The following is a 23307-nucleotide window of genomic DNA, read 5'->3' as shown; positions in this document are numbered from 1 at the left end:
ACTTGAAAAACTAGTTAAGGAAACCTTTCATATAACTTGTTGCAGAGATGGAAGCAGGCTTGACAGTCCCTGAATTAACAGTATTGGTGATCCATAGATTAGGTTTACTAATTTTGCCAGTGGAAGCAAGAGTTGTGTGATGCAATTGCACCTTGTGTGATGCAATTGCAACTGCTTTTTATATTAGGATTAATCTTTTACATAGTTTATTAGCCTAGTGACTAAACAAGCTAGTACATCATATGGGAGTGCCCACATCTTTTAGCAATACGAACTGGTTTTCTTTGCAGAAAATGGGGTAGCTAAGTAATTAGGATTTTTTTATAGGCAAATAAAAAGTAGGGACTAAAAGAGGTAGACTGCTTTCAAGCATGAAGGGATACCTAATGTTACATGTTAAATCAAAACCAGGTGTGGTATCCCTGCTCTAGAGCTGCTGGTTTAACACTTCTGTTTTCTGGGGAAAAATGGAGAGAGATCAGGCACGAAGGGGGAAGCGAGAGGAAGAGAGAAGTACCTCCATGCAAATTGGAAAGGTTTTGGGGTAAAATACTACCTATAGCCAAAACACTCGGTATTGCTTTTCCAAAGGTAAGGATATGTAAATTCTTCCTTTCTCAGCACTTTTCTCACTGGGAGGTAATGGGAACTCAACCTAGCAGCTTTTCACATGGTGAGCATATGACTGAAGGACCTCTAATCCCACACAGTAATATCTAGTGTTTGATGTAAAGCCTCTTTAGTTCTGGTAGTGAGCAGTTGTTTGGTTTTGCTTCCAAAATATTTAAAGAAGACAGTTCAGTGTCTTTTGTTAAGAATATTATTCTGGACATGGTTGTTCTTTTCTGTGAACGATATTCCCAAATAAAATATGATTTAGGCTTACTAATTTTTGATTACTTACATTAGGAGGAGTTGTTGGCAATATCACCATGGGTTTAAAGAGGTTTTTTTACGTAATATTAATATGTTAGAAATAGTCCTTTTTTTGTTTTCTGAAGCTTGAACCTTCATCAGATGTGTGTGCTGCTAGGAGAGGTGCAAATCTCTCTTAAATTGCTTTATTCTCTAGGATTTGGTCATCTGTTGTAACACACATATGCTTGAATTTACTGAAGAAAAGGGTGGTCGAGGGTGCTTTTAAAAAAAAAAAAAGCAAAACTTCATCAATTGTAGGTGCAAGGGAACTGCATTTAGCCTAGTGATTTTGTAACAGAGTATCCCTTGTACTTTGGTAGCCTTTTCTTTCTGCTAATACTTGCAAGCAGTAGGATGGTAACCACAAAGTTGATTGCGAAGATATTTCATAGCGCGGCAGTCTCTTTGCCTTAAGAGGCAATGAACTTAAGCTCAATATACTGGAATTTAACATGACGATCCAGAAGCAGAGGAGAAAACATTTTTGAGTAGCTTACGTCTGAGAATCTTTTGTTGCAGACCAGCTAGTGGGAAAAATATGAAATGCATTTTGTCTTTCAACAATGAAGGGGATGAAGCAAGGGGAGCAACATAAGATAGTATGCTATCTAGTAAATGCTGTAAGATCTAGTAAAATACTGCTGCTTCTACCTAACATGAACATGTAGTCATCAGATATTCCCTTTGCTAGGATAAGATAAGCAATTGTATATGGGCAATATGGACTGTGAGTTTTGTCAGGTGATCTTTTTGGGTTTGCATGTACTTTGAAAGCACCTGCTGAGTGGCTGACTGGTTGTGGTGGTTTGTGGTTTGGTTTTTCCCCCGCCTCCAGTGGAGCATCGTACCATTTGTTATATCATCCACAGTGTTAAGAAGGGGGCAGATATGAGTTCCCTTTCATTATATAAATATTCAGATTTTTTTGAGGGATTTTCATTTGATGTGAAACTTAAAATAGCAAAGCTGCATTTGACCAGTTTTAAAACCTTTACCTGTACATCATAGGAAAATTCAGATTAGAAGAGACTGCAGGAGGTCATTTAGTCTAGCCTCCTGCACAAAGCAAGGTCAGACCAAATGTTTTAAAACTTGTGTAAAACATATCTTGTTTGTGACCTGCAGCTGGAAAAAAACATTACTCATGTTTGATGTAACTTTCTGGAAGTATTCTCCATTCTCTACTCCTCCTCCACTCTCCCCCCACCCCTGGTGTTTTGCAAGTCTGCAAAGCAGAAAGCTTCTTCAGGTAGGTTTTTTGTCTTACTGTTTTACTTCCCATGCATAAACAAGAATATAGATGAAAACTGAGACCTGAAGAGGAATGAAACCCGTGTTAGGTCCAGCTGGCCCAAGTAAGCAGTCCATAATGCTTTTATGTAAGTTACTGGGGACTCTGTCTGAGCTGTAGGCTTTGACACTGAAGGATTGCTAAGGTAGCTGTCTGTGTCTGTTTTCCTGACTTCTTTGAATGTGATCTTAATCTTCTGTGAGAGTAGCTGGAGGCAAGGAAAGAAAGATTGCCTGGTGACTGCGCAGCCTTTTCCACTACAGTGATTGGGTGCCTTCTGCCCAGTTGCTCCAGGAAAAGCCATGTCTGTCAACTAAGTGTAAAAGGTGACAGGTACATGGTGAAAGCAAAGTCTTAATGCTCTGTGTGTGACTATAACCCCACACGTTTATTTAGGTTTGTGGAAACTGAGACCTTCCAAATTCAGTAAAACGTTTTGCAGAAGCTGTAGCCTGTTTTCCCAATATTTCCTAATACTAGTTCACTTCTCACCACGGCTGAAGGTCCACTGATTTGTTACTGTCTCTTTATTTCTGAGGGCTAGTCTTTGCCCACCTGATATATTGTCCTCTGCCTGATAGATTAGTCTCTACATTTATTGCTGAGTGGCAATAAATAATGTGTAGTCTTGCTGCACAGAGTTGCTTTGATTCTGCTGATGTTGAGAAAGTGAAGTGGCTGGCCCTAGTTGTTCTACACCCTACACTAAATGTCCTTGCCTCCTCACCTATTGCAGGTGACTAGCTGCCTTCAGTGTGATTTCCACCCTCTACTTCCAGCCAAACTCATGTTAAGATGGGAGATGCTTTGTTTGGTTTGGGTAACCTCACTGGTAGCTTTTTGAATTCTGCTGAATCAGTCATGGGTTTTGTGCCCTTTAGCCAGTTCAGGTGGTCTCCAGTCAGAGGAACTGCAGTCACTAACCTGAGAGCAAAATCCAAATTTTAGATAAGCCAGATCCTCTTGGTGTTCTCACCCTGTTGTGATCATGTAATTATATTCTTTGATATTAATTGTGAAGATAGGTTTACTTCAGGTTCTTTCACATACACAAGCACACCATGGCTGTTGAGGAAACTACCAGAGAAACTGTAATGCGGGTAAATGAGTTTTGCCCTTAAGTACTTCCTACCAAGGTGCAGTTGGTAGCCTTTTGTATTCTCGCTGTCTTTTGGGGCAGAATGACATAATTCAGTTAGTTTTCTTACTACTATATTGCTGAAGATGAGTACATAAAACTAGAATTGTTGTAACCTCTAAAAAATCCGAAAACCAACTGGAACTCTTCACCTGGCAACTTTCTCCTTGATGTGTTAGTTTAGTGGGACAGCAATTGCAATCTTTCTCTCCTAAGTAAATTCTTCATAGTATTAGCTTCCCAATTTCAGTGAAGAATGAAAAGGGACAGGTTTTTAAAGACATGAATGCATGCTTTTTCACTGCTGTCAGGTAGTTTTGAATTGAATTAATTCTTCTTTCATACCCACAATATTAAAAAAACAACCCCCCCAAAAAACAAAACACACACACAAACCCCAACCCCAGTGAAAAGCTGCAAACCCCACGGTTTCTTCACTGCTTACAGTCACTGGCAAGATGGGCCATGTGTGCTACTATAAGGACAGATAGTCCCGACTAGAGGTCTAGGATCACTGATTTGCAGTGAATGTTTCAGATGCTTAATATATTGCTTTGTATTACCGAGACAAAAGGGTGCAAGTAAGGCAATAATCACCTTGTGTATAGTTTTCTTTGACAAGATATCTTTAAGTCATCCTTTTCCAGCTTTCAACTTTGAGTGTACACATCTTAGATAAACAGCCACCATCAATCTGATGATCGTTTACAAAGGAGCTAGCAGACAAAATCACTTTGTTTGATTGGGATGTATTTGCTGTACTTTGGCTGTTGTGAAAATTACTTGCATGGATAATGGCTGACCGAAGGCTATCAGATTTGTGACAGCTTTTTTTATTTTTGTACTGGTGAGGGCAAAATTATATATACTAATTGTTCAGAAAACCCTGTATGCTCTGGAAGTCAGTGTTTCTTCAGCAGATCTGTGTCATCTACTGCTTTATTAATTAATTCCCCAAATTCAGTGACTTTCAGATCACTTCACAGTTTGAATAAAGAAGGGTTTTTCACAGGTAAAATGTGCTTTTAAATATACATCTACCTGATAACCTTTGTTATGGCATTTGGGTCTTAATTAAACATTATTCAAGAGTGTTCTGATTATATATTCATAACTTAACAAGTTAATTGAAATACCAGATGTCCTGGTGTCGGCTGGGATAGAGTTAATTTTCTTCCTAGTAGCAGGCTGTGTTTTGGATTTAGGATGAGAATAATGCTGATAACACACTGATGTTCTAGTTGTTGCTAAGTACTGCTTATGCTAGTCAAGGACTTTTCAGCTTCCCATGCTCTGCCAGGTACACAAGAAGCTGGGAGGGGGCACAGCCAGAATAGTTGATCCAAACTGACCAAAGGGCTATTCCATACCATATGATGTCATGCTCAGTATATAAACTGGGGGGTGGGGGTGGGTTGGCCAGGGAGCAGCGATCGCTGCTCGGGAACTGTCTGGGTATCGGTCGTCGGGTGGTGAGCAATTGCATTGTGCATCACTTGCTTTGTATGTTATTATTATTATCATCATTATTATATTGTTATTATTATCATTACTATTTTACTTTATTTCCATTATTAAACTGTTCTTATCTCAACCCAGGAGTGTTTCTCACTCTTACTCTTCCGATTCTCTCCCCCATCCCATCGGGGTAGGGGGAGTGAGTGAGTGGCTGCATGGTGCTTAGTTGCTGGCTGGGGCTAAACCATGACACTAGATATCTTAAAAGTGCACAAATATAAGAAACTGACAAATCTTCAAACCAGCTTACTTGATTTATCTGTTTTTCAATGAACTAATGAACAGTGGTGATATTTTTTCTTTTTCTTTTTTTTTTTCTTCTCAGAAATCCTTTTCTGAAGACTTCTTTTTTTTCAGATGCTTAAAGTTAGGGAGGGAAATGGGGAAGTTTTATAAGTACTTGCCCATTCTGGCTATGCATACAACCTGAATCTGGGACTTAATATTTGTCTAACTCTCATACTGTGACAAGATGATCATGAAGTATTGAATAAGTATTAAAAGAACTTATTGCTCGCAACTTGGTTACATGAAGTGGCTGCATGCACTCAGTCGATTCCAATGCAAAGCAGTACCAGTTTGCTGTAGTCACCTCCCATGGTGATTTATGTGACTCTATCTTAGTTTGTATGCATTGGATAATGAGTACACAGGCAGTCTTGACTGAGTTGTATCTCAAGTTGTTGTAATGGAATTACTTCTAACACATTTTACAGTATGTCTATTAAAATTGCTTTATATAGTAAGCATATTAATGAAACTGCATAACCTATTAAGTACTAATGGAGATGGGCTGACCAGTTTGAGATTAGTGTGTGAGTGGTTGTATAAGACACGGAGAGTAGATTGCTGCATACTTGGTTCAGAAGCAGATACTGAGTGTTTACTGGGACTCTGTCTTGTGGCATTCCCTGGTGAAATAACGTTTAATGTGTATCTGCTGAAGTTCTGACTGTCTAGTTATATTATTGTAAGGTATAACTCTGGGAACTTTTGCAGTACAACAAAAAATGGGAAATATAGTGCAAGCAAGTGTGTATAATTTAACATTTTACAAAATTGTTGTTAGAATCAAGAGGATGTAAATCATCCATTTAAGACTTTCCTTACAGTCATTAGCTGTCAGTATTTGGTTTCACAAATCCCAAGAGCAACTATTTAACTTGGACATAAAAGCCATAGTAAAAGCTGAAGGACCACAGTTGAAAATCCTTTCCTATTAAGAAGGGAAGGAAAAATACAGCCATTCATTGTTTTTCAAGGTGGGCAAGACTTGAATTTTTGAATGAAGTTTAGACACATCACATTCTCTCTACTCAGGAAGGCAAATGCATTATTTTTTCAGCTTTCATCTGTTACGACTAATCTTAATTTAAAAGCAGGCTTTTAATATTCAGCTTCAAAAGCTGTGTTTACTTTATTTTCTTGTACTTCTCAGGTTCTTCAGGACCCTGGTTCACGAAGGTTGTTATGACCAAGGTCATAACCTGAGACACTCCAAGACAAAAGTTGATTTCTACTAAGTAATCAGGACCATTAGAAAATGCTGTGACTTAAGTTATAAGAATACTTCAAAATAGGAGCAGCAGAGTACTTAGATTTTCAGGAATTCTTTGCTTTTACAAGGAATTTTCTCAAACCCCTCTCTGGGATACAAATGCCAGTTAAATGGAAGGATGCACAGGTAGCATCAATCTCATGCAACAATTTGTATGACCCAGTCTATAAATACACATTGGGGGCAGTGTTTTGAGGTACTAATGAATAATAGTTGGCTAGATGGCTAGCCTTCTACTAGAGGTCAGAATGCTTACTAGCATCACTAATATAAATGTTAGCTTAGGGCGATGTGGGATGAAACCTGCATGTTTTGGAACTGGAGAAAAAAGATGCACTTCCTCCTATTGCCAAAGTTAGATATGGAAGTTGCTAACACTAGGAATAGCTTGACCTCAAAGTGGGTAAAAAACCAATACAAAATACAACATGGAAGTCTGGCTAGTGCATATGCAGTAAGCTTGTTTTAATGCTAGCAATAATTGAAGGGTTCTCCTTGGACTGGCTGTCAAACATTGAACCTGGTTCTTGCTATATTTCCTTCTTTAAGCTGCATGTGAACCTTATTTCTTGAAGGACTCTTGCTTTTGAATCCTTGGATCTCTTTTCAGTTGATTAAGCTGTCTTTTAAGAGTTCAGAATATGAGGTATTGAGGTGTGCCCTGTTAGATTTCTAGGTGTGTAGATGCTGTAGTATGTAGTGTGGCTTCTTTGCGTTGTTTGCATTGCAGCATCCATTGTTTACTTGCTGCACTATATGGTGCAGCAGATGTCCAAGTTCTGAATGTACCCAGATGACCTGTGAGGATCACTAATAAGGTCCTGGCCTGAAAGAGTGTTGAAACTGAATTAGCATTGTCTCTCTTTTCTGGACCTTTGGTAAATCTGTTAAACTTCTACTTATTGGAGGAAGATACGATACAGTTGTGCAAGTGAAGAGCCAAGCATCTGTAGACCTCTCTCATTCACATGATTTTTCCATTCATGGTTGAAGGTTGTTTCTGTGCAACTCTCCCCTCTAGAAAGTAGGAACAAGCTTGGCAAAAGTGCTGTGGCAACCAACAGGTAAGACAGAATGAACTGGCATTCATTGGGAGTTGAGGTATCATTCAATACTTACACGTTCACTAAATCAGAATGAACATACCTATGTTTCTGGAGCATTTGCTGGAATTTTTTCCTCTCTTTTCAGATTGAGTTGTACCTTTCCTGGCTGTGCATTTATGGATAAGAGAAAAAGAGGCATCATATCGGATCAGTGACAGGTATAGGAAGGGCAAGTATCTGTGTAACATTGGCCCTTCATTTCCAGTTGTGCCTAACTCTTAACCTTGTTGGCTAGATCCATATGTGAAGCTTCTACAAAGTTTTCAGAGTAAGGACAAAGAAAATACACTGAAGACTGCTCTAGCAGTCTACAAAATAAATTCTTGGTTAAAATGAGCTTCCACCCTCCTTCTGATCATGTTGTTGATAGCTAGAAGCTTTCTTAGTACAGATTGTTTCTTTGGTTAAGCTAGTCTCCCTGTACATTTAGAAGATTCATTCAGGACAATGCTGTCTGGGTATTACAGATGACAACTGTGATGAAGGAAATAAGCCTGAAGATCATAGTTCAAAGACAACAAGAGTGTGGATATGGCACTCTTTCACCGAAGGGTTTGCGTCATCAGCTTTACCTCTCTCTGGTCTGTGTCAAGAGTTGCAGGCAGTAGTGCAAGAACCATTCCAGGTGTATTTCAGTTTACATGGCAGAATTTAGGAATTCTATAAATCAAATTTGCTTTTCAGAGAAACAGTGATGAGTTAAGTATTTCAAACTTGAAAAAATGGTGTTAAAAGTAATTATTTCTTCTACAGAGAAGTCAGTTTAGAAGAATAACCAAAGCAGCCAAAATCAGCAGTTTTATTACCAATATTTAATGTGACACTGGAGTAAGCTGGGGTGACTGATGTTGGAATGCAGATGTAAATCAAGGTAACTGACTTTCAAGCCTGTGTGGCTGTGCAGAAGTTGAAAACCAGGAGTCAGGGTATGTTCTCCTTGACCTGATGAGGAATGTGCTACACAACTTGAACTCTTCTGAGTGCTTGGACTTGCTGGATGAGTTTGAAAACTCACGTTTGCATCAAGAGAATTATATGATGGAATGGCTTTGTTTCTCTGTGTACTTACCGTATGTAACAGAACTGTTGTAGAGCAGAATGTAGCAAAAGTATAGCATGAGCTATCCTTGATATAGTCAAGTGTATTACATAAATTATTTGACAACAAAACCCCCTGAGATCTATTGTCCTGAATAAAAGTCTGAAAATGCATATTTGAAGAAGTTTGTGCTGAAATATCCAAAGGTGATAACACAGCTGTCTGTGCATCTGTTAAGCTTTCCTTGTGGTACCATTGATAAAACAAGCAGTTGTGGGTGAAGGTGAAGATGCTTTCCATTGCACTGTATTAGACATGGTCTCTCCATTTAGGGGAAAGTGTAGAATAGAATTTATCTGCATAATGCTTCTGTGTTTCCCTTCTTTAAGAAATTGAAGACCTTTAAATGAAATAACTTCTGCGCTGTCATACCCTACCTGGTCGTAACAACAATTAAGTTTCTCTTGCTTAATTGGCATTTGTTATCTCCTATGGGCATGTGCTTGTCATAGCCCAGGGGGGCTTTCTGACATGACAGCAGTTCAGTGCGTAAGGCTTTCTGTGGATTAATGTACGTGTGCCAGTGTTTCAGTACTGTTTCTCCCATTATCGTAGTGTTCTGGATCTCACTTGAAATTCTCATCTGATTCCTAAACATAAAAGCACTAATAATAGCAACAGAAAAAGACAGTGTTCTCAGCTTCTCAAGCTGTGGAATAATTAAGCACTGCCTGTGTTGACAGCATTATTTGACTTCCTTATCCAGGTGTGGCAGGTACTCTGCTTCTCATGAGGCTTTTCAATGGTCTATGTAGAGACTTGGCTTTTATTGTATTTTAAGGGATTCAGATATCTTAGAATATGTATAGAAATCGTGCTTTTATAAGTTGTTCTTAAAGTACCTGTTGATTCATCAAGCTTCTGTGATTAGAAAATGGATATGTGCTTTCAGACATGCATGTTCCATGAAAGAAAAAAATCACTAACTGCTAACTTCAGTGTTTCTGTCAATGTAGATGAGTTTAACATCTCATGAGCAACCGGAGGATACATCAATGTGTAGTGCAGTTTAAGGGCTAGCTATGACTCTATCAATGGGAAGTTAGCGTGATAGCTTGTAGAAGACACTGTATAAGCAAAAGGTTTGGGGGATCAATGGAGGAATAGAGGGTAGAAAAGGCTCTTTGGTATTCTTTTGTTCTCATGGAGAACTTTCTATCTTCTTGATGCCAGGGTGAGGAGAGAAAAGGGTAGGTGCTTGAGGGTACTTTTCTGTACAATATACTATACCCCGTGGGTTGGTTTTTGATTTTTCACCATGCACTAGGGTTTGGGGTTGTTTTTTTTTTTTTCCTTCCTGTGGAGGTATATAGTTTGTGAAGGAGGTGGCACCTTTCCTAGGAACAGTTGAGTAACTAACCACACAAGATATCAGATACTAAATAAATTAAAAACTCTAGATACTGTAAAATGAAATATCCTAGAACTGAATTCCATGAGATGACAATGCAATATGGTCAACACAGTTGAGAGAAAAATAGAAAACCCAGCAAAATTTCATTTCAGCTTAGTAATGGAGGAGTATATAATTTTGCAAGAACAACTTCAGTTTCTCAGTATCTTCCTTTGTGTTGCAAGATCTGAACTATAGGATTTTGAAGGCCACCAAAAGGCTCTTTTGAGGAAATTAGTAAGAATCCAAATTATTTGCTTGGAAAATGAGCTAAATAGGCAGTCACGTTCCATCTGCTCATGCAAGGAAGAACAGAGTTGCTAGAGATGTTTACCTCGGAGTGGCACAGCATTATGAAAATCATAAGTGAAACCATAGGCAAGCCAATCTGTTGCATCAGGACATGTGAAACCCGGTATTTTAGTCACAGAATGGGAGCAGTTGGAAGGGACCTCTGGAGTTCCTGGGTCTAGCCTCCATGAAAAGGAGGGCCACCTTGGACCATGGAGGCTTCACAACTTGTCTCAGCAATCTGTTCTGATCTACAGCTACCATGATGAAGTGCAGTGTTATTTTGGTGGTGGGTTTTTTTTGTTTCTTTTCTCCCAGTATCTAATTGGTGTTTCACTTGCTGCCAGCTGCACTGCTTTCTGTGCCTTGTGCTTTCAGTGTGCATCTCCAAAACAAGTCCTATCTGTCTTCTACCTTGCCATTAGATAGCTGTAGATGCTATGTCTACCCTTAGCTTTCTCCTGTTAAGACTGATGGAAGTATTTGTCACATTGAATTAAAAAAATTCCAGATAAAAAGCATAGGTGTTCTGGGAAATTTCTTCACCATAGCTGCAGTGGAGAGCCCCTAGCAACTGTAGGAAATTTGGCATCATAGAATTGTTCATCACTGTCAGCTGAGTAAGAGAAACCTCCATAATATTAAAGTATTATAACAGGCTGAAGTTGCCCTTTAAAATAGTTAATGCCTTCTGTGTGTTGTCAACAACTGTGTCAGTAAAAAGAATCCAAGATGAAACCAGTCACAAAATGGATAGGCTTTGCTATTTGAAAGGAAGTAATTTTTAGCTACAACTTTTTCCTCATTTGGTCTGGAATAAATGCACTATCTAGAAAACAGTAGTGTTATGTCAGGTGTGTGTAATGGAGAATAGCTCCTGGCTTCCTATTGAAATCACTCTGTAAGTCAGTTCTTTCATGTGTGATTTTTTTTTTAAGTAATTTTGATCATGTGCCTGAATTTTGAAAGATGAAGTTGTTAAACATGACTGAGAAGTATTTTGTAAGAGCTGTTTGATTGCTGGCCTGTTTGCAGCATGTGAAATTTTTGACAGAAATCTCGATTGATTCTTCCATGTTCAATAATGTGTTCATTACAATGGTATTTCCTGAGCAGCTGGGCTTGCTTAGCTTTGGAGCTAAAACAGCAAAAGCAAGGAAGTGAATTTTCCAGCCCCCCTCCCCCTTTTTTGTTTTTGCATGTTAGAAATTTATGTTAATTTTTTTATCCTGTTAATGAAATGGCATGGAAACCATTTGAATAATGGGGGAGGGCAAGAGCAGAAGTGGAGGACAGGGAGGAAATGGCATGTTTTATAGTCTTGTGTATGGTGAAAGGGACTGGCTTCAGGAATTAGCTTATCCTTTCAGAACTAGTCTAATCAAAATTCATAGAGCTGTGTTTCCTGATGGTCTCTGAGTTAATAAGTGCTTCTGTTTCAGGCAGATCTTCTGAAGTGGTAAAAAATGAGTCTTGTACATTAAAACTGTTTGGTAGGTCTTCAGATAATAGCCAGATTGTCTGTTGTAATGCTTCTTACCAGCAGCGTGATGTAAAAAATAGTATGTGAAATGGTGTCTCTGTAAGGGAGAATGTGTGTGCTGTCTTACTGCATTGAGACACATACTATTTTTTACTTTCATTATAATTAATCCAGCCACCAAGCCAGGAAACATGAAATTGCTACTCTACCCTTAATTGGTTTAGTGATGGACTTGGTAATGTTAGGTTAATGGTTGGACTGGATGATCTTAAAGGTCTTTTCCAACCTAAACGATTCTATGATTTTTTATATATATTTTTTTTTTAAAAGTTACTATAAGAAATGTCTTTCATCAATGGAAAATACTGTTCAGGTTTTCATCTTGTGTTCAAGTAGTATATTTGTCTATTACTTAGAGACAGACTAACATACAGAAACCTGTTGAAAGTACTGGAGTGCTGGTATTTAAGAGCATTTTCCAGCTGATGTAAACATGTGTTTCAGATCTCTGCCTCCTGCCACCCCATCACCTGCTTAACAGTCCTGCAAATCTGGAAGGAAACAGTTGAGCCCCTTCAGCTTTCTTGGCTGCTTTCTCATGCTGTTGCACCTTCAGTGTAATAAGGACTTGAAAATTGTCCACTGTATTGTGATATTTTAACGCCTAAAAAGGTGTGCAGAATCGGTCCCACGGCCTCTTCAACAGTTACGGAAAAAATCCGTATCTCAGTGGCACATGATATGTGGTCTGTTGTGGTTGAAGATTATTGCAGTGTACGCAGATACTTGTAACTTGATTTCTTTCTTGCCTCTAACCTTGCTGCACTGTTGAGAAGACTGACAGAGGAGAGCAGTGGACTATGTGCTTACACCCAGTGCACATTGAGATAGAGGCCCGAGTGCTGTATATGCCGAGGAGGCAGCAGAAGGCTTGCTGCTGACGACTGCTGCCGTCGGTGGTCGATGGCAGTAGTAAGCACTGTCAGCTCCCTGCCTGGCAGCAGCCCCTTGAGAGTGGGGCCAGGAAGAGAGTGGTAGTGATGTGCCTGTGCTCTCCTAGGATGCCTGGTGGATGGCTCTGTGTGAGCAAAGATTGCCAGAGGTCTCTGAAGCACTCTTTTTTTTAAAAAAAATCTCTCCCCCCCCGGCCCCTACTTTAAACTTCCTGTGTCCTGCATTATTTTTAACGAGCCAACTCTGACAGACTCTCAGGCCTATTATTAGCTAGCTTGTACATATAAGCAACTATTATCTGTCATTGGGTGCATTTCTTAGGAATTATTTTCTCGTCTAATTCTAGCCTTCCTGTCTCCCCCTCCTTTTCCTTCTTCCAAATGCACAGTAGTAGTTCCATTCTCTGGTGGCTGTGCATGGAGCACACTGAGATACATGTGCTGCAGACAGAAGTGTAAGTAATCCTGTACTTGACACGAACGTTTGTACTACATTGTGTAACTTGCTGAAGTCAAAGAAAAGGGGGCTGGGGTGGACAAGAGAAAGGCTTGATCAATATAATTTATGCAGGGCAGAACCCAGGCTAGAGCTGCAAAAGTGGCAGAGCTGTAAAGCTAAAGGTCGGTGTGCAGGTGTAGCTGCTGGGTAAATAAAGACTTCAGCAAGCTGCATATGAATTGAACCTGTTTAGGTCTGCTGATATGCATAGTTTGTTTTACCACTCTGTTTTATGTATTTCAGTGCCCCTTGGGTCAGTATGTAGTTTTCAGAAAAATATCTATCCAAAACCATGGTCTTTGCATTTGCTAAACCTTTTTAGTTTCTTAGCTCCAGCACAGCTTGAAAACACTACTACTCAAGTTGATTGCACATTATGTTATCTTTGCTGCTGTACTACATTTTTGAAAACAAGCTTTAAAAAGTTTCTGCAAATGTTAAAAGCTTTGCAGACATCATGATTTGTTTAGTTACAGAATGGTATTACGCAGACTTTTAATACAAGTCTTCTGTAATACATAGGTGTTTTTTTGAATACGGTAACTAGAGGGTTAGAGCTCTGAGCCGTTTCCAACCATCTGCTTTTGTTCTGAATGGCAAGGCATGCTTGTGTAATTCCATTACAAAATCACAGGCTTAGCATGCAGATTCACTTGATAAATACATACAAAATATACAATATATATGGTATATATAGAACTGTAGAGATAGCTATATAGGGAGTAAGTTCTGGGGTAGGCTTATGTTTGAGTGAAAAACAGCACTCCCTTTCTAAAGTTGTAAAAGGGGGTGTAAAGTTGTAACTGCACCACAAGCCTCTCTTCCCTGGGATATGTTCAATGTGAGAATATGGAATAGCTGTACTCAGAACAATACCTGGAGTACAAACACTATAGCTGAGAGCTTACCTGTTGTCTACCTATAGATGAGACGAGACTATACTCCCCATTGTATTCCTGTTCTTTGCTTTCTGCATGTTCTTGCATGCAGTGCAAAAATCTGGAGTCAAATATATAGACATAGAATCGTTTAGGTTGGAAAAGACCTTTAAGATCATCCAGTCCAACCATTAACCTACACTACCAAGTCCACACTAAATTAGTCAAGGGTAGACTAGACTAAACCATGTCCCAGAGTGCTACGACTACCCGTTTTTTGAACACCTCCAGGGATGGTGACTCCACCACCTCTCTGGGCAGCCTGTTCCAATGCTTGACTACCCTTTCCGTAAAGAAATTTTTCCTAATATCCAACCTAAACCTCCCCTGGCGCAGCCTGAGCCCATTTCCTTTCGTCCTATCACTAACTACATGGGAGAAGAGACCAACACCCACCTCACTACAATCTCCTTTCAGGTAGTTGTAGAGAGTGATAAGGTCTCCCCTCAGCCTCCTCTTCTCCAGGCTAAACAACCCCAGTTCCCTCAGCCGCTCCTCATAAGGCCTGTGCTCCAGACCCTTCACCAGCTCTGTTGCCCTTCTCTGAACACGCACCAGCACCTCAATGTCTTTCCTGTACTGAGAGGCCCAAAACTGGACACAGTATTCCAGGTGCAGCCTCACCAGTGCTGAGTACAGGGGGACAATCCCTTCCCTGCTCCTGCTGGCCACACTATTCCTGAGACAAGCCAGGATGCTGTTGGCCTTCTTGGCCACCTGGGCACACTGCTGGCTCATGTTCAGCTGGCTGTCAACCCAACACCCCCAGGTCCTTTTCGGCCAGGCAGCTTTCCAGCCACTCTTTCCCCAAGCCTGTAGCGTTGCATGGGGTTGTTGTGACCTAAGTGGAGGACCCAGCACGTGGCCTTGTTGAACCTCATACAGTTGGCCTCAGCCCATCGGTCCAGCCTGTACAGGTCCCTCTGCAGGGCCATCCTACCCTCCAGTAGATCGACGCTCCCACCCAATTTGGTGTCATCTGAAAACTTACTGAGGGTGCACTCAATCCCCTCATCCAGATCATTGATAAAGATATTAAACAAGACTGGCCCCAAAACAGAGCCCTGGGGAACACCACTCATGACTGGCTGCCAACTGGACTTAACTCCATTCACCACTACTCTCTGGGCTTGGCTACCCAACCGTTTTTTTACCCAGCGAAGAGTACACCCGTCCAAGCCACGAGCTGCCAGCTTCCCAAGGAGAATGCTATGGGAGACTGTGTCAAAGGCTTTGCTGAAGTCCAGGTAGATGACATCCACAGCCTTTCCCTCATCCACTAGGTGGGTCACCTTGTCATAGAAAGACATCAGGTTGGTCAAGCAGGACCTGCCTTTCATGAACCCATGCTGGCTGGGCCCAATGCCCTGGTTGACCTGCACATGCCTGTTGAGCGTACTCAAGATGAACCACTCCATAATCTTCCCCGGCACCAAGGTCAGGCTGACAGGCCTGTAGTTCCCTGGGTCCTCTTTCTGGCCCTTCTTGTAGCTGGGCATCACATTGGCAAGCAATAATGGGTGTCATCTTATATCCCTCTTTCTTACATTGATGGTTTAAAGTTCATGCTTTTAGAGTAGTACATTTCCATAAAAACTGAAGCCTCTGAATTCATGGTACATATAAGTCTGTCTAAACTTCATGCAGATGATGTGACTTGTAAGTACTCAACTAGATTGATTAATGAGAAATTCACATGCTTCCAATATTTGTGATGGAAGTTTTGCCAAAAGCAGTTTCTTGAGTTCTGATATGTGTTTTTCCTCACTGCAGTGCAGTTTCTTCAAGTGTATAAATGATTTGAGTTGAAAAGTGGCCTGCCTAAAAATGAGTAACATGGGATAACTAGCAGGTATCTGGAAATCTTCCTGCTTTGTGAGATACTGAAACACCATATGTAATAAGCAAAAGTTGCAATCTTCAGTTTGAGGGACTGGAACTGTGTATTGATGCTGCCTGTCAGAGTATTTTACTGTGCATGGGAGGGGGATTAAAGGAAATGTATGATAGTCTGAGCTAAAAAGCACTGAACTTTTAGAAAAAAGAAATAATGTCCAAAACAAGGTAAGGATTTTTTGAAACTTGTACTGTTTCTTATCAAGACAAACATGGCTTTTATATTTATTAGCTGCATATTTAAAATTATATTCTGAAGTGACATTGTATACGAACTTTGATTACTGCTAACAGTCCCCTAAGGGAACACTGGGTGTGTGGAAAGATGAGTTATCTTCTAGCTTATTCTTGCAAACTTTGGAAGCTTTGCCTACCAGTAGCTGAAAGGGCAGCCAGGTGACAGGAGCAGTCCTTTCAGAGTGTACCAGCTGATCCTTTTCTGAACATCTATCAGATGGATGGTGTGCCTTGCTGCTGCTTTTCAATGTCTGCGGTGTTCTGTCTTAGGAGGTGAAAAGAATAGCAAGCAGGTATAATATAGGTTTTATTGGCAGCCTACTTAGAAGCAAATTAAAGTTACAGAATTCATATTTCTAAAGTTACCTTGATGGATCGATGATATATGTTGGCAGCTTGGATTAAAGTAGAAGCCGAGTTTTGGGATCACCTGGCAAGTTGATGGCAGGGCTGCAAAGAGTGGTAACTCTTGTTCCTTCCCCAGAGGAGCAGACGAAATTGCAGATAACTCAATATTAACACTGCAGGGGCAGAGACAACTTCGAGCAGCTCTGAGTGCCTCAGGATAATGATCTATAGCATTACTGCCTGCTGCCTCAGTTTTAATGTTTAATGTTTGCATATGAAGTACTGTAGTGATTTGGTTTGGTTTTGTACAGTAGTCTGGTTCACCTACAGCCTTTTACTGGAGTTTGCTGACAAGTCTGTATGAGCTTTTACTACCCACGCACTGAAATGCTGTGATACAGCAGAGCACAAAATGGGGACTGTTTTAGTATTGGCTGTTCCATACCAAAGGCTTTGGGGGGAATGACAGAATTGTAAACCAAGTTAATTGTGCCACCTTCACGGGGAAGATTTACCACTGTGAAGATTCACTGCATAGCTGTCAGGGGTACTGCATGCTTTAGTGTCTTAGCTTAAAGTATTAATGAAGGAAAAAAACCGCAGTTTCTACGGTTCATTTTATTTTTGCCTGCTCTGCTGCTTCAATTAAGTTCTATAGCAGCAAAAGGCTGCAACTCTTCGGTCAGATGATGTGATCTAAAAAAAACTGTACTTAAAATGGGAAGATTAATCTTGCGGATGTAATTCTCTGGATGCCTGTTTGTTTAGTGAGAAGATAACTTAGGACTGTCCTATTTTATTCAGCAGAAATCCAGCTGCAGTCAGGTGTTTTGTTTTGGTTTTAAGCTGAAGAGAAGCAGATGGATAGGCAAAATATATTAATTGCAATGGCTCCAGCAGCTCGAGGGCAGAAATCAGAAGGATAATTTTAGTCATGCAGGAAAAACTGAAAATTTTTTGTGCTTTTCCCTTTTAAAAAAATGCCTTTTGTTCTGTTCTTTTAAGTAAACTGCAGTGATGAAATCTGCCACATTTGGGCATCAGAAATTATATGCAATTTGGAATTTGCTTGAAGCAGACAATAAGAGAATTTTTAAGCAATATCTTTAGTGTGTTTCACGGCTAAAAAAAATCATAATTGATTTAACTCTTTAATATTTTTCCCATTTCCCCTTCACTAACCTTAAATGAATGGGTATGAATCAAAGATATTTCAGTCATTGTATTTATACTGTAATCTGTTCTCATGAAATACAAGACTTCTAGGCTATCAAGTGCCTAAATAGGTATAATTTATGCAAAAGGAAGTACTAAAATCTGCACTTAGAAATTAAATGCACTGCAGACTGTATTATCCCATATGGCAAAACAGCCATAGCAATAAGACACATCACCTTCCTGGAGCAGTGATGACAACCTTTTGAAGTTTGAAAGTACCCTGAGTTTTTGTGAGGAACCACTGTTGCTGTTGGTAGGATTTCTGTTTAGATACCGAGACCTTTGCCTAAGAACAGCTGTAGCTTTCCAGGATGAGTGCTTCTTAGGTATACGCAAGAGCTTCTATAACACCATATATTTCTTTTGTATTGGCTTTTCTTGAAGCAGTTAACCAGGTGAAGCTGATGCCTGGTATCCTGTGGACCACCCCCCCCACCCCCCACCCCCCCCACCCCCCCCCCCCCCGGACATCTCTGCAATAGATGGGAGTCATGTTTAAGTCTTAGGGGCTTTGAATGGGCTTGCTCCAACCTCATTTTCCCTTAAATACAGACGTGCAAACATTTTATTTCTCTCCTGGTGAGAGAAAGGCAAATGATTGAGTTGCATTTTTACTGCACATCCCATCACCCTTATTCCCTTTCCTGCTCAGCATCCAGTGTTTTTAGGACAGGAATGTGATTTCACTGACAGCAAGATCATTATTGATAGCAAATGCTGCCTTCTTGCTGGTAGCTCCTATTCTCTGTATTGCTGTGAGATGTCTCTGTTCTTCGTCTTAGTAAAGAATTGCCTACAGTGAATTCAGGCCTATTTTAATGGACAAGTGCATAGTGATAGAAGAACACAGATCAGTGGCTTAATGCAAACCCTGTGGCTTGAGAGAGACCTTGAGTTTGGTCTCTGTACTGCTGGTACCCTCCAGCACAATGTTGTTCTCATCCAAGACGCCTTCTCCTGTTTCCTCGTTGAACACTGATCTGTAATGACAAACAGCGGATGGAGCACAGTATCACTAGAAGAGAAAAGTGAAATCACATCTGGATTATTGCAAGAATTGTTGAGGTGACCTAATTTTGTTTTCCATGATCAGTTTGTTAAAGGAACAACTACTTGGAATGATACTGTGTGTCTAGAGTTTAACCTGCAGTGTTCAAAACCATAAAATTTAGGTCTGTTTTTCTTAGAAAGAGAAGGTGAGAGCAATGGAGATTTGAATGACTGGAAATTGTCCAACAAAAAGCAAAATATAGGCATATAAACAAGCAGCGTCACAAGGGTTTTGTGCCCCTAAAGCTTTCAGCAAAACAGGCTAGCCTGTCAAGGCTGTCTCGGGATTGAAATTTCAATGCTCAGATGCTACTGATACATATGAGGCATATGTTTCTCCTTGTCTGGGGTTGTACATTTGAATGGTGATTGTGTTGAATCTGCTGGTGGGCTGTGAAATTCTTGTAAGGAATTAAGAATAAGGAATTAAAGAATTATTCAAGAGTCTTTTTGCAAAGAGTTCTTAGGAAAAGAGAAAATGCAAAGCCTACTCTACATCACTTTCAATGATTTAAGAATCCTTTGCTTTATAAAGTCAGTACCAGTAATATTAGCTGCTTACAGTGAACTTGCTTTACAGTTGTTGGAGAGTAATCATGCTTCTCCTCCCAGCATGGTCATCTCTGGGGTTGTTCATGTTCAGCAGTCAGTGCTGTGTGCTGCTGACCTGGTCAGCAATAATGTGAAACTCAGCTCAAGAGTATCATTCAGAATGGGAAGCAATGAATGCTGTATTCACGGGGCTCCCTCTGTACTTTTTTTGATCATCTTAGTTTTTGTCTTTTTTTTTTTAATCTTGAGTATTTAATTTGTGGCTTCCTTTTATTGGTGCACAGTGTCTCACACTACAGATGGAGCTGTTACTGCAGAACTGCAGTTTAAATAAAGCAGGCTATGCAAGGTAGAAGTCTATATGAAGATTGCTTGAAGGATTTTAAAGATGTATTTGAGACACCTGTGTTACTCGTGTTTTACCATGTGGATTAAAATAAATTAATGGGTTTTGTTGCTGAAAATTGTGAGACTAAATTACAGTAGAGTGCTTCTCTTGTGTGGAACGTATTTATGCATTTTAAGTCATCAGGCTGGGTTTTGCTTATTTGCTGGCAATGTTGTGCGATGAGCCAACTTCCTGTGTGAAAAATCAAAATATTATGTTCCACGTATTCAAAAGCCTTTACATTGCCTCCGGAGATGCACTGGGGTTTGGATCTTCAAAGTACTGTAGATCAGCTTGACCTCAGCAGTAGAACGAGAAGTGGCAAATACGACCCCTTAATGGCTACGTTGAATGAGGGATTTACATGGCACTGCTTTTCAGTGTATCTTGGACGGGCAATGAGACTTTGTCAAGCAGAATACTTTGGAGTTATTTCATGTACTTGGCAGAAAGCAGTATGGTCATTTGCAATTGTTGAGTTAGGTGGGGTAAATGAGGGATACATACTCTTGTGTCATCAGGTCCTGTTGGTGAAGCCCCACATTTATCATGCATGTGTGTTGTGCTCTGTGCTTTCAGCTGCCTACAGAAATAAAAGGTAACTGGGAGCTGCTGCCGAGGGCCCTTCAGGACACACGGTGTAGGCTTTAAGCCAAATGAGTTGTTTGGGTTGGCTGCCGTGACTTCTGTCCGCTCTTGTCCCAGGGCCCGAGGGACTTCTGTTCTGGGACCGGATCTGTGCTAATTGCATGACGGGAGGAGTAGTAGGGCAGGAGGGAGTGCACTGTTGCTCCTAAGCCACCTGGATCTCAGCCCGATTGGGGTGGTTGCAGCACAGCGATGCTGTGCGTGGGCTGCGAGCAGAATCCCTTGAGTTAAGGTATTGCATGGGCCTCCATGGTAATTTTGGAGCTCTTACAGAATACTAAGCATGAAGTCCCTTATACTGTGAATTATGCCCCTGCTCCGAGATACCCATTATTGTTTGGCCAACTAAGGACAGATTTCTTAAAGATGGAGTAGTTTCTCAGTCTGGTGGCAAAGACAGATGACAGGACCTGCAGTCTTTGGACTGCCGGCAAAGCCGGTTGCGTTACAAGAAGCCTTACAGGAAGCCTTACAAGAAGTTGTGGGGTGGTAAGCTGTGATGAGTAGTCAGCTCGAGCAGCAGAGCAACCTCCGAGCATGACTTCCTACCTGTGGAAGAGCTGTTGCAGCATCTCGAACCGATGATCGATGTAAATTTTTCCACCACTGGTGTGCCTGTAGCACAGGGACCGGAGCGCAGCCTCGGGGGGCCGGCCCCGACCACGGGCGAGCTCCCGGGCAGCTACCGGGGGGGAGAGGCCCCGCCGCCGGGGGGGATGCTCCGGAGAGGGCTGAAGGAATGTGCTGGCTATTTGTCTGCGCTTAAAAGTGGTTCCTCTGAAGGGGTCTGTCATCCCGGGAGGATGAAAAATGGTTGATTCCACTCCGGGTAAGAAGCCTGCTTTCCTGGAGCGGCGCGCTGGAAAGTGCGGCCCGGATCTGGCTGGAGGATGCGAGTGGCAGGTCGTAAATGTCAGTGCACTACACTACACTACAGTTACAGTGGCTGAAGTCTAGTGGTTTTAAGCGTTTGGCATTTACTAAAGTGTGTATCCTTTTTTTTCCCTTTAATTATTATTTCTGTATTTCTCATTAGACCCATTTTTCATAACAGGTTCTGTTTCTCCCCCCTCCCCCCATACATATTGGAAATGGCCTTTTGCATGTCAGAGGAATGGAAAAAACCTACTACCATTCTATGGTGGTGAATAAGCATCTAGAAGGAACTGGAAACTGTTTTCAGGCTGGTCAAGTCAAGTGTGGGCTCATGTTGGGTTGTTCTTAAGACCTTTTCTCTAGGGCTGCATTTGCAGCTGGTCTTGATCAGGTATCTGCTGCAGATACATGTACAAGTCTATTCAGTGATGAATAGAACAAAGATGAATAATAAATGTTAATTATTCAGTGTTAAAGGCAACCGCATCTGTCATATCTGGAGAAGTGAGTTAAATCATCAATTCACTGTGTTCCAACTGGTAATCGATCCGCAGCATGTGTTGCAGGATCCCAGTGTCATCAATAAACTAATGTGTATAATAGCTGTAACCCAGAGCATCCCTTGTTCTTGGGTGCATCTGGTGTGAGAATACAACCTCCCACCTGGAAGTGCTCCTCAGGGCACGTCCCGCCCACCTCACGCCACGTCTGTCTCATGGTCTGGGACCGTGGTGCTTGTCTGGGGTGCACCCAAGTAGAAGCTTTTGCCTTTTCTCTGTTCTCTTCTGTCTTTTTTTTTTTTTCCCCCCCCTTTTTTTTTTGAAGCCATCTTGGGAGTGAATTGCCTTGACAGCTTTGGGGTTGTCTTCTGTTCGAGTTACATTTTCACTTTCCTTCTTTTTTACATGCTTACTGATTTTGAACCTTATCAGCAGTGGTAAAAGATGTTTGACTCTAGACTTGGAAGGGACATCCAAAGCAGCCGAAGGTAGTTTTTTTTGAAGCTTGACTTTTAAAGCATATTATGCATGGGACCTAGAAACCTTATTCCCAATATTGTTTAATTTCTGGTGTCTGCTGTCACGGCTTACTAGTGACTTTTTTTAATGTGGGCATCTGTTGGTTGTTAATGACTTCAGCATCCCTGATCAGGGCTGGTTGAGAATTGGCAAGCTGGGTATGACAGTAGTGCATAACACACTGTCTTCTAGCTCTGTAGGAGCCAGGTTCTGTTGAAACCAAGAGTTGTAAAGAGCATGGTAGGTCAGTTTTTTTGTGTGACTAACCATATAATAATGTGGCTTTTTATTTGTGCAAAGCGTTACGGTTAACAAACATTTATTAAGGACAATCACAGTTGTCACATGATAAATAAATGAATTCTGGATAAGTTTGACTCCTCACTGTCAAAAAGGCGGTGTTGCCCTCGATTCACCCTGCACCCAAGATCTCGGGGTGCACCGCAGACCTCAGGTGGGCTCGAAGTCTCGGTCGGAGTTTGTGGGCAGCGCTCACCTTGCGCTTGGGTGGGCCTGGCTGAACCCTCGGACCGCTGGCTGGGAAGCGTGAGGTGCAGCCACAGCGCTCCCCTTCGGAGGGGGAATTTGCAGGAGGGAAAACGGGTGGTGCATGAGAGACGGCTCTGCCCCCCAGGTGAGCGGTGACGGCCAACGCCTCCCCCCGCCGCGCCTCGCCGCTTTCCTCCCGCTCCCCGGCGGGCGGGACTCCAGTCCGGCGCTTGGGAGAGCCCGGGCTGCCGCGGCCGAGCGCTGCCCGCCCGCCCCGCCGCGCCGCGCCGCGCTGCCCGCCCAGGGGCGTGCGCCTCGGGGCCGGGCGCTCCTGCACCCGCTGCGGTTGGGAACGGCGGCGTTTTCGTTTCCAAACGGGCCCCCTTCCAGCCCAGCCGGGG

The 23307-nt window shown here is 41.6% G+C and overlaps 1 protein-coding gene across 2 annotated transcripts in view; it reads left to right on the top strand.

Annotated features, from left to right (window-relative positions):
• Positions 1-23307, top strand: part of AGAP1 (ArfGAP with GTPase domain, ankyrin repeat and PH domain 1) — a 402330-nt gene that overhangs the window by 66609 nt on the left and 312414 nt on the right. The window lies entirely within an intron of this gene.

Source organism: Pelecanus crispus, chromosome 5 (assembly GCF_030463565.1).
Source record: "Pelecanus crispus isolate bPelCri1 chromosome 5, bPelCri1.pri, whole genome shotgun sequence".
Classification (NCBI taxonomy): Eukaryota; Metazoa; Chordata; class Aves; order Pelecaniformes; family Pelecanidae; genus Pelecanus; species Pelecanus crispus.
This window is presented reverse-complemented; position numbering and strand designations above follow the sequence as displayed.